Here is a 7,972-nt window from a genome sequence, read left to right as displayed (position 1 = left end):
ATTCCATTACCCAAAAGTTCCCTCCTGCCCCTTTCCAGTCAATTTTCCCCTTCCCACTCTCACCCCCAAGCAACTGCTAGTCTGAATGCTATCACTACAGGTTAGTTGCAACTGTCCTTGAGCTCCATGGAATGGAATCATAAGAGACGTACTCTTTGGGGTCTGGTTTCTTTCACTCAGCATAATGTTTTGGAGAATCATGCATGATATGCACATATCAATAACTCTTTCCTTTTTGTGGCCAAGTGGTACTCCATTGTTTGTTTATCCATTCACCGCAAGGTGAACACTTCAAGTTTTTCTCAGATCTTCCCTATTTTGAATTTAGTCACTGTGAACGTTATAACAGAAGACATTTTGTGTACACATGATTTCATGCTCTCTCCTGAGCAAGTACTTAAGAATGAGAACATTAGGTTAGAGGGTAGGTAAGTGTTTACATGTATAAGAACTATGGCTAAGAATTTTATTCAGCAGTTATACCCTTTTATAGCCCTACCAACTGCTCTACATCCTCACCAACATCTGTCAAAGTTTAGCCATTATGGCGGGAGTAAGGGACATTTTGTTGTGATTTTAATTTACAGTTTCTTGGTGACTAAAGATGTTGAACACCTTTTCATGTGCTTATTTTCTACTTACCTATTTCCTTGCAAGGGTAGGTTCAAATCTTTTCCATTTTTTTGGTATTTTTATTATTGTGTTTCATCGTATTCATATAGTATAGTTTTTATATTTCTATTTATTACATCAATATACTTATATAATAAATCATATTTATGTTATTCATGTTACTTAATTCATCTTTATTTTATGTCTACACTGATAGCCTGCATAGTTTTAAATAACACATTATGTGTTTATTATTGAGTTCATCATAAATTTTGGACATAAGTTCCCTTTAAAATATAGGGATTGCAAATATTTTCTCCTATTTTCTCTGTGGCTCATTCATTCCTTTTCTCAGTGATTTTGATATACAGAAAGAGATAATTAGATTTTGAAATGGGTATAGATGTGTATAGTTATGTATATGTGTATTATGAATGTGTATGCATTCATATACATATACAAACATATGCACACATATACATACACACACACACATTTCCTAGCTCCTAAGAGATTTCAGAAACATTAACACCTCAGTAGTAATGAGTACTCCTGGAATACAAACACCATTCTCCACTGAAAGAAAGCAGACCTACTTGGAGAAATGGCTGATTCAGGACCAGATCAGGGAAAGTAGAAAAAATATACATAGTACAAAAGTGTAAGGATGTGCTCAAAAAGATATAGGAGTCAGTTTGAAAAGGCACCCCCCCCTGGCTAAATCTGAGATAATCTGAGCATCAAAATAATAATGATAGTAAGGATTTTTATAAGCTATCGAGTAAAGAACACCTGAGTCTATAACAATGTAAATTAATCAATTAAATGTGTAAATAAATAAGAAAAAGCTCTGCCTGCATTAGAAAGCTAATTAATAAACGTAGAAGGAATGATAAGAATTAGAAAATCACCAATTGGCAGCTGTCATAGTAATTACTGATTCAGGCAAGAATCATGAATATACATGGTAAAACTAGTGGGTGAATGTTTAAGGAATAATGAGATATTTACATAATCTCACAGTACCTTTTTCATATAATTATTATATTAACATATATTAATTAACATAATTAACATTTTAATTACAAAAGTCAATGCAGTGGAAACTCTTCTTTAGCCAACTGACCAACATTATCATCACCAGGATTTGGAATAACCAATAGCATTTGGCTCCTGACATAATCCCCTTAGAAGAATTCAGCATCATTTCTGTGATGGTCTCACCATATGTGCAAAACCCAAAACTAATCATGACACAAACTGACATTAGGGTACATTCTATGAAATAACTTGTTGATACACTTAAAAATTATTGGTATCAAGAAGTCTGGAAACACAAACACACACACACCTTCAGGAACTATTCCAAATTAAAGGACGCTAATGAGATGGGACAGACTGTATGGACCCGATGGTCTTGGATTTTCTACTATGGAAAAGGACATCATTGTGGCAAATTGGCATAATATGAATAAACTCTGTAGATGACAGTATTGAATCAGTGTTAACTTTCTAACTTTGATAACAGTTCTGTGTCTAAGTTAGAGAATTCCTTGTTTTCAGGAAATACTAACACATGTAGGGATAAAGAAGCATCGTGCATACAAATTTTCTCAGTTGTTTTAATTCATGTGTGCCAGTATATACACAAACTTTTCATGCATATATGAAATATGTACTTATTAATGCATATATTAACAGATATATAACACATATATTTCTTTTTTGTCAATGCAGCCCTTCAAGTTGGATTTATGTGAAATCAACATGGCATAGATGGGAGTCTATTCAGGAATAGGAAATTATCAACACCCCCATTTTGCATCAAAATGTTTGCATCAAACTTACTTCCAAGTGACTTGTATTCACGATAATATTGTTTGAATATTTTGAGAATCCTTCTCTTAGGATCATACTGACTCAACTTTGCACTTAACCATCTGAATTTCTAACCAGTGGTGTGAAATTCCACTGAATCAAACTTATGAGTAAAATTGTTTTAACTGGTTACTTTATCATTATATCCAAATGATTAATAAAGAGGTTTATGCAATTATTTGCTCATTCTCATGCAGGCGAAGGGAAGGCTCTGGGCAATTATCTAAGCCACACTTCAAGATAGTCAGTCTCAGAGTCATAAGAAGTAGCATTCTGACTACCCCTAAATATTAACCTAAAATTCCCTAAACCATCTGGCCCCAGATACTTCTCCAACATGCCCTGTTCCCTCTCTCCCGTCATCTCCTCCCTCACTTCAGCATCCACAGGGCTCCTTGCTGTTCCTGGAGCATAACAGACCTGCTCTTGCCTTGGAACCTTCACTGGGGTGGCTCGTTATTCCTGGAAGGCTCTTCACACCCACATTTTTTTATTTTTTAATGGAAGTGTAAGTAACCTACAGTGTTATATTTCTTTCAGATATTATGCAAATCAAAACCCCAAAGAGATATCACCCTACACCTGTCACAAAGACTAGATCCACTCCCACATCTTCACAGCTCATTCCTCATCACTGTAAGTCTCTGCTCAAATATAAGCTCTACAGCAAAGCCTTCCCTGACCTCCCTGCTTTAAACTGAAATGGTGGTCCCCACTTACCCCCCATTACCCTATTCCCCTTCCTTGATAGTTTTTTTCTCTCTAGTACTTGTCACTTTCCAATAAATTATCATTTACTTATTTATTTTATTCTCTTTCTCCCCTGGCTAGAATGAATACTCTATGATTTTTGTCTGTTTTATCGATTGCTGAATCCCCAGCACCAAGAACCTGGTGTGCCTCCCAGTTGTTTGTGGAGACAGAAAAACAAAGAGTAGCCCCTGACAGTCAGGAGTGGTTTGGCACTCATAACCAGGCCATGTGATTCCCCTCATGGACTTAAATAATCTCAGAATACCAACCACATACAGGTTACTCTGAGACCAAGCAAACCATTTCACAATTTTATTTAAGCACAAATAGAAACAAGTGCCCTGTGCCACTCACGAAATACCAAACACTTCCTCTCTTGGCTATAATAAGTAGCTACTGGGGTACCTGGGTGGCTCAGTGGGTTAAAGCCTCTGCCTTCAGCTCAGGTCATGATCCCAGGGTCCTGGGATCGAGCCATGTATGGGGCTCTCTGCTCAGCAGGGAGCCTGTTTCCTCCTCTCTCTCTGTCTGCCTCTCTGCCTACTTGTGATCTCTGTCAAATAAATAAATAAAATCTTTTAAAAAATAAAAAAAAATAAGTAGCTACTGTTTCTTCACCAATGATAGCTTTATCTTCATTGTAGTCTCCTTTCCTTTGAGGTGAGGTTTACTGATGGATTTCTATGAAATCACGGAAATTAGGGGTACTTCTAAGAGCATCCAATCTAAAGCAAACCCAGCTTCCCTGGATCCTCCCACCAATTACCAACCAAAAGTCCAAATTCTACACTCGGTTCTTTCTAAAGCTCCCTTCCTGAGACATGAAATGTGGTGTTCTTCCTCCTTGCAGAAAGTACAAAACCTAATGTGTTCAACTAGAGGTGTGTCCTTGGTGGCCTTTGGCTGAAAGGCATTAACAGTGCCCAGAAAATATTTGTTGAAGGACGAAAAAAGTAATGGCTAATCTATGATTATAATGTTCTTTTTTTTTTTTAATTTATTTATTTGACACACAGAGAGAGAGAGAGAGAGAGAGAGAACATACAAGTAGACAGAGCAGAGTCAGAGGGAAAGGGAGAAGCAGGCTCCCCACTGAGCAGGGAACCCAATGTGGGGCTTGATCCCAGACCTGGGATCATGATCTGAGCTGAAGGCAGACACTTAACTAACTGAGCCACCCAGGTGCCCCAGACTGTACTGTTCTTAACCCAACATTCACTGATTGAATACATTGCCATCAACTCAAGAGTTAAATATTCTGAATTTAATGGCAGCTCTAAACTGTTTATCTCCACCTTACAAGGTTCACTTAAGTTCTTACTGAAATCCAGTTTTAATCCAGTCTTTCTCCAGAAGTGGCAGTTAACAAATCTATGAAAAAATTAAACCAAAATTAAACCTGTCCATTTATTCATGATATAAATGTATCCTGGCCTTTCCTTTTACCTAGCATGAGTCCACTCTGTTTAGAAAGGATATACACCTCCAAAGTAAATGTCATTTCTACCAATGAAACTTGGTAGAGCCTGAACACATATACCACACCTATTCCACCAGCTTCCAAGCTTAGGTATTTTGAATCCTGTGCTCTGCAGTTGGGATCTGTACTCTGACCCTTCTGACAATTATAATTATGCAAAGTTACATATACATTCAAAGCTTATTTGATTACTAATTATATACCTGCTCTTTACAATCCTGGAATTATACTTAATACAATGAAGTATAAAGCCATGGTCCATTTCCTCAAGGAGCAGAGAATATGCATGAAGAGATGCCAGGTTCTATCTCACGATACAGTGCAAGGCTTTCAATTTTCATTTATCTGTGAGATATAAACACAAAAGTAAGTCCTTTAATGTACCTCATCTATATCAAAGAAAGTACATTCTTCTCTAAGTCCTAAAGGGGGAAATACCCTGCTCCTTGTCTATCTTTAATCCTGCCCTGGCAGATACATTGGTACAAGTGCTGACAGCCTGTGCACATGGCCAACCAAATAGATGCCTAAGAATAGCACAGGAAAGGATATACTTGACTAGAGTTAGTGACAATCACTGCATTCTCAGGAAAAGGCTCTGGGGGTTGTCTTACCATCCTTAAGCAAAAAGCAAACTGGATTTATGTCCTTAACTTATTCAGGAGGTTCTCAGTATGTGCTGGTTGCTTGATTCCTGTCAATGGAATAAGGTCACCTCAGTGTCATCTGCATGAAGAAGCGCTTATAATCTACTTCCATGGAGGCCTATGCTGTGCTGTAATGCAGAGCAAACAGGTTTTCTGCAACTTGGAAGTCTATGACAGTGACCCAGAACACTGATATGGACAAGTTAAACAGAATACAGACAGCTGAGCAAATATTAAAGAAGCCTATGAATTAATAAATAATATTAACATTTTGTACAAGTACAGTGAGTACAGAAGTTGAACTGGGAATGTTGGCAGGAAATCATGAGGAATGTACGCCTGGACTAGATAAGGCCATGCAGAACTCACAACCTTTTCACTATTTAATCATCATGCAACCTAGCAGGCTGAAAAAATAAATCTGGTTTTCCCACACCATGTTCTAGACCAGCTTTGGAGACTTGGAATTTCCCCAAAAAGTTAAGGTCCTATGAATATTCTCATAAGATATCAATTACTCATTGTTGGTTAAAGACAATAACTCTAGCAGCTCTAAAACCTTTTCATATTAAGGGAATAAAACTAATTCTATTAGTCTCTATACAAACTACTATTTTGATTTCCGTCTTTGCTTCAACCAAGCAATCAATAAGAAATAATATTTGTAGAACATTCTATAATTAAAGAAGTACTTTTTTCTTCCGTCTCTCTTCTGCAATAAGAACCTCAGAACACACCTGGTGAAAAGAATATTATTAATATACTTATTTTACAGAGGCACAGAAGAGTGAAGTAAATTTCCTGTATACTAGGGATGCAAATGTTCCTTAATATTTCCCTATAAAATATCTTAAGATTAAACTTATAACTTGGGGTACCTGGGTGGCCCAGGCGGTTAAGTGTCTTTTTTTTTTTTTAAGATTTTATTTATTTATTGGACAGAGTGGGGCAGAGAGCAAAAGCAGGAGGAGCAACAGGCAGAGGGAGAAGCAGGCTCCCCGTGGAGCAAGGAGCCCTATGCAGGGCTCAATCCCCGGACCCCACGATCATGACCTGAGCTGAAGGCAGACATCCAAGAGACTGAGCCACCCAGGTGCCCCTAAGCATCTGACTCTTGATTTTTCCTCAGGTTGTGATCTCAGAATCATGAGATCAAGCTCCACATTGGGCTTCATGCTCAGCAGAGAGTCTGCTTGTGATTCTCCCTCTCCCTCCTTCCTCTGTTCTCTCTCTCTCTCAATAAATAAATTTCTTTTTAAAAAAAGGACTAAACTTATAACAGATAGCAAGTACTTTCAAAATCTTATTATTAAAATACTTCATAAGTAAGGCATATCTATCAAATGCCAAAAATTATCTAGTGCTAATAGATAGCAAGTCCAATGCTATATACCTGTATATTGAATTATATAATCGTCTCTGGCCACTAAAAGTTTGCATCCCACCTAAAAGGGAAGTTTGGGGGCACCTGGGTGGCTCAGTGGGTTAAAGCCTCTGCTTTGAGCTCAGGTCATGATCCTAGGGTCCTGGGATTGAGCCCCACATCAGGCTCTCTGCTCAGCAGGGAGCCTGCTTCCCTCCCCCCTCTGCCTGCCTCTATGCCTACTTGTGATCTCTCTCTCTCTCAATCTGTCAAATAAATAAATAAATAATTTTAAAAGGCAAGTTTGCGAATGTCCTGTAAATACTTAAAGAAATAACGTGTAATGAGAACCGGCCTGGTCAGAGAAGAGCCTGAGCCAAGATGAAACACAAGTGAAAGTGGGAAGGATGCCATGGTTGTGGTTCAAAAGAAGCAAGGGCAGTGGGGAGAGGGTAAAGGAGCCTATGACAAGAGTTTGTTCACGTGGAAATCAGAAATGTGTTCATGTAGCACTTAGCATGGGGCCTTAAATTTAAGAATCACTTGGGAAAGAAAAGGATGAAAATGGAAGCTAAGTCCCAAGCAGTGAACATTCCCTAGTCTATCAATCAGATCATAACTGCTTCTCTTATGGAAGGCAGAAATTTCCCCAAGAAAGTATATAACTGCCAGCCCAAGTTCCTGTCTTGTCGGTAGGGGTTCAAACATTTTTTGATTCTATGACAAAGGCAGTCATTGAAAAATTTTAAATAGGAATTTTAATTTAATTTGAATTGAATTGAAATTTACTTTTAAAAGCAAAATTAATCTGGCTCTATGTGGTTGCCTTGAAAGTGAAAAGAGAGTGATGTTGGTGAATATTGCTAGAACTCAGGTGCACCAGGCAGGTAAGGGAAAGTGAGACCCCCAGTAGGGAAGTTTTCAGTGAAAAAGACAAAAATGGTCACAATGACAAGGGCAGCTGGCTGGCTCAGCCAGTAGAGCATGTAACTCTTTTTTTTTTTTTTCTTTTTCTTTGTTAAGATTTTATCTACTTATTTGACAGAGAAAGAGAATATAAGCAGGAGTGGCAGAGGGAGAGGGAGAAACAGACTCCCCGCTGAGTAGAGAGCCTGACTTGAGGCTCCATCCCAGGACCCCATGATCATGATCTAAGCCCAAGGCAGACACTTAACTAATGAGCCATCCAGGTGCCCCGAACATGCAGCTCTTAATCTCGGGGTTGTGGATTTGAGCCCA

At 38.2% G+C, this 7,972-nt stretch overlaps 1 long non-coding RNA gene across 1 annotated transcript; it reads right to left on the bottom strand.

Annotated features, from left to right (window-relative positions):
* Positions 1-2,870: 2,870 nt before the first annotated feature.
* LOC116879925 lies at positions 2,871-5,373 on the bottom strand. The gene is made up of 3 exons (XR_004385132.1): positions 5,338-5,373; positions 4,927-5,068; positions 2,871-2,962 (listed from the first exon to the last, which is right to left on the bottom strand). It is a non-coding gene; the product is annotated as an uncharacterized LOC116879925 (long non-coding RNA).
* Positions 5,374-7,972: the final 2,599 nt, after the last annotated feature.

The sequence above is a fragment of the Lontra canadensis genome, unplaced genomic scaffold (genome assembly GCF_010015895.1).
Source record: "Lontra canadensis isolate GAN:19392208 unplaced genomic scaffold, GSC_riverotter_1.0 scaffold64, whole genome shotgun sequence".
Classification (NCBI taxonomy): domain Eukaryota; kingdom Metazoa; phylum Chordata; class Mammalia; order Carnivora; family Mustelidae; genus Lontra; species Lontra canadensis.
This window is presented reverse-complemented; position numbering and strand designations above follow the sequence as displayed.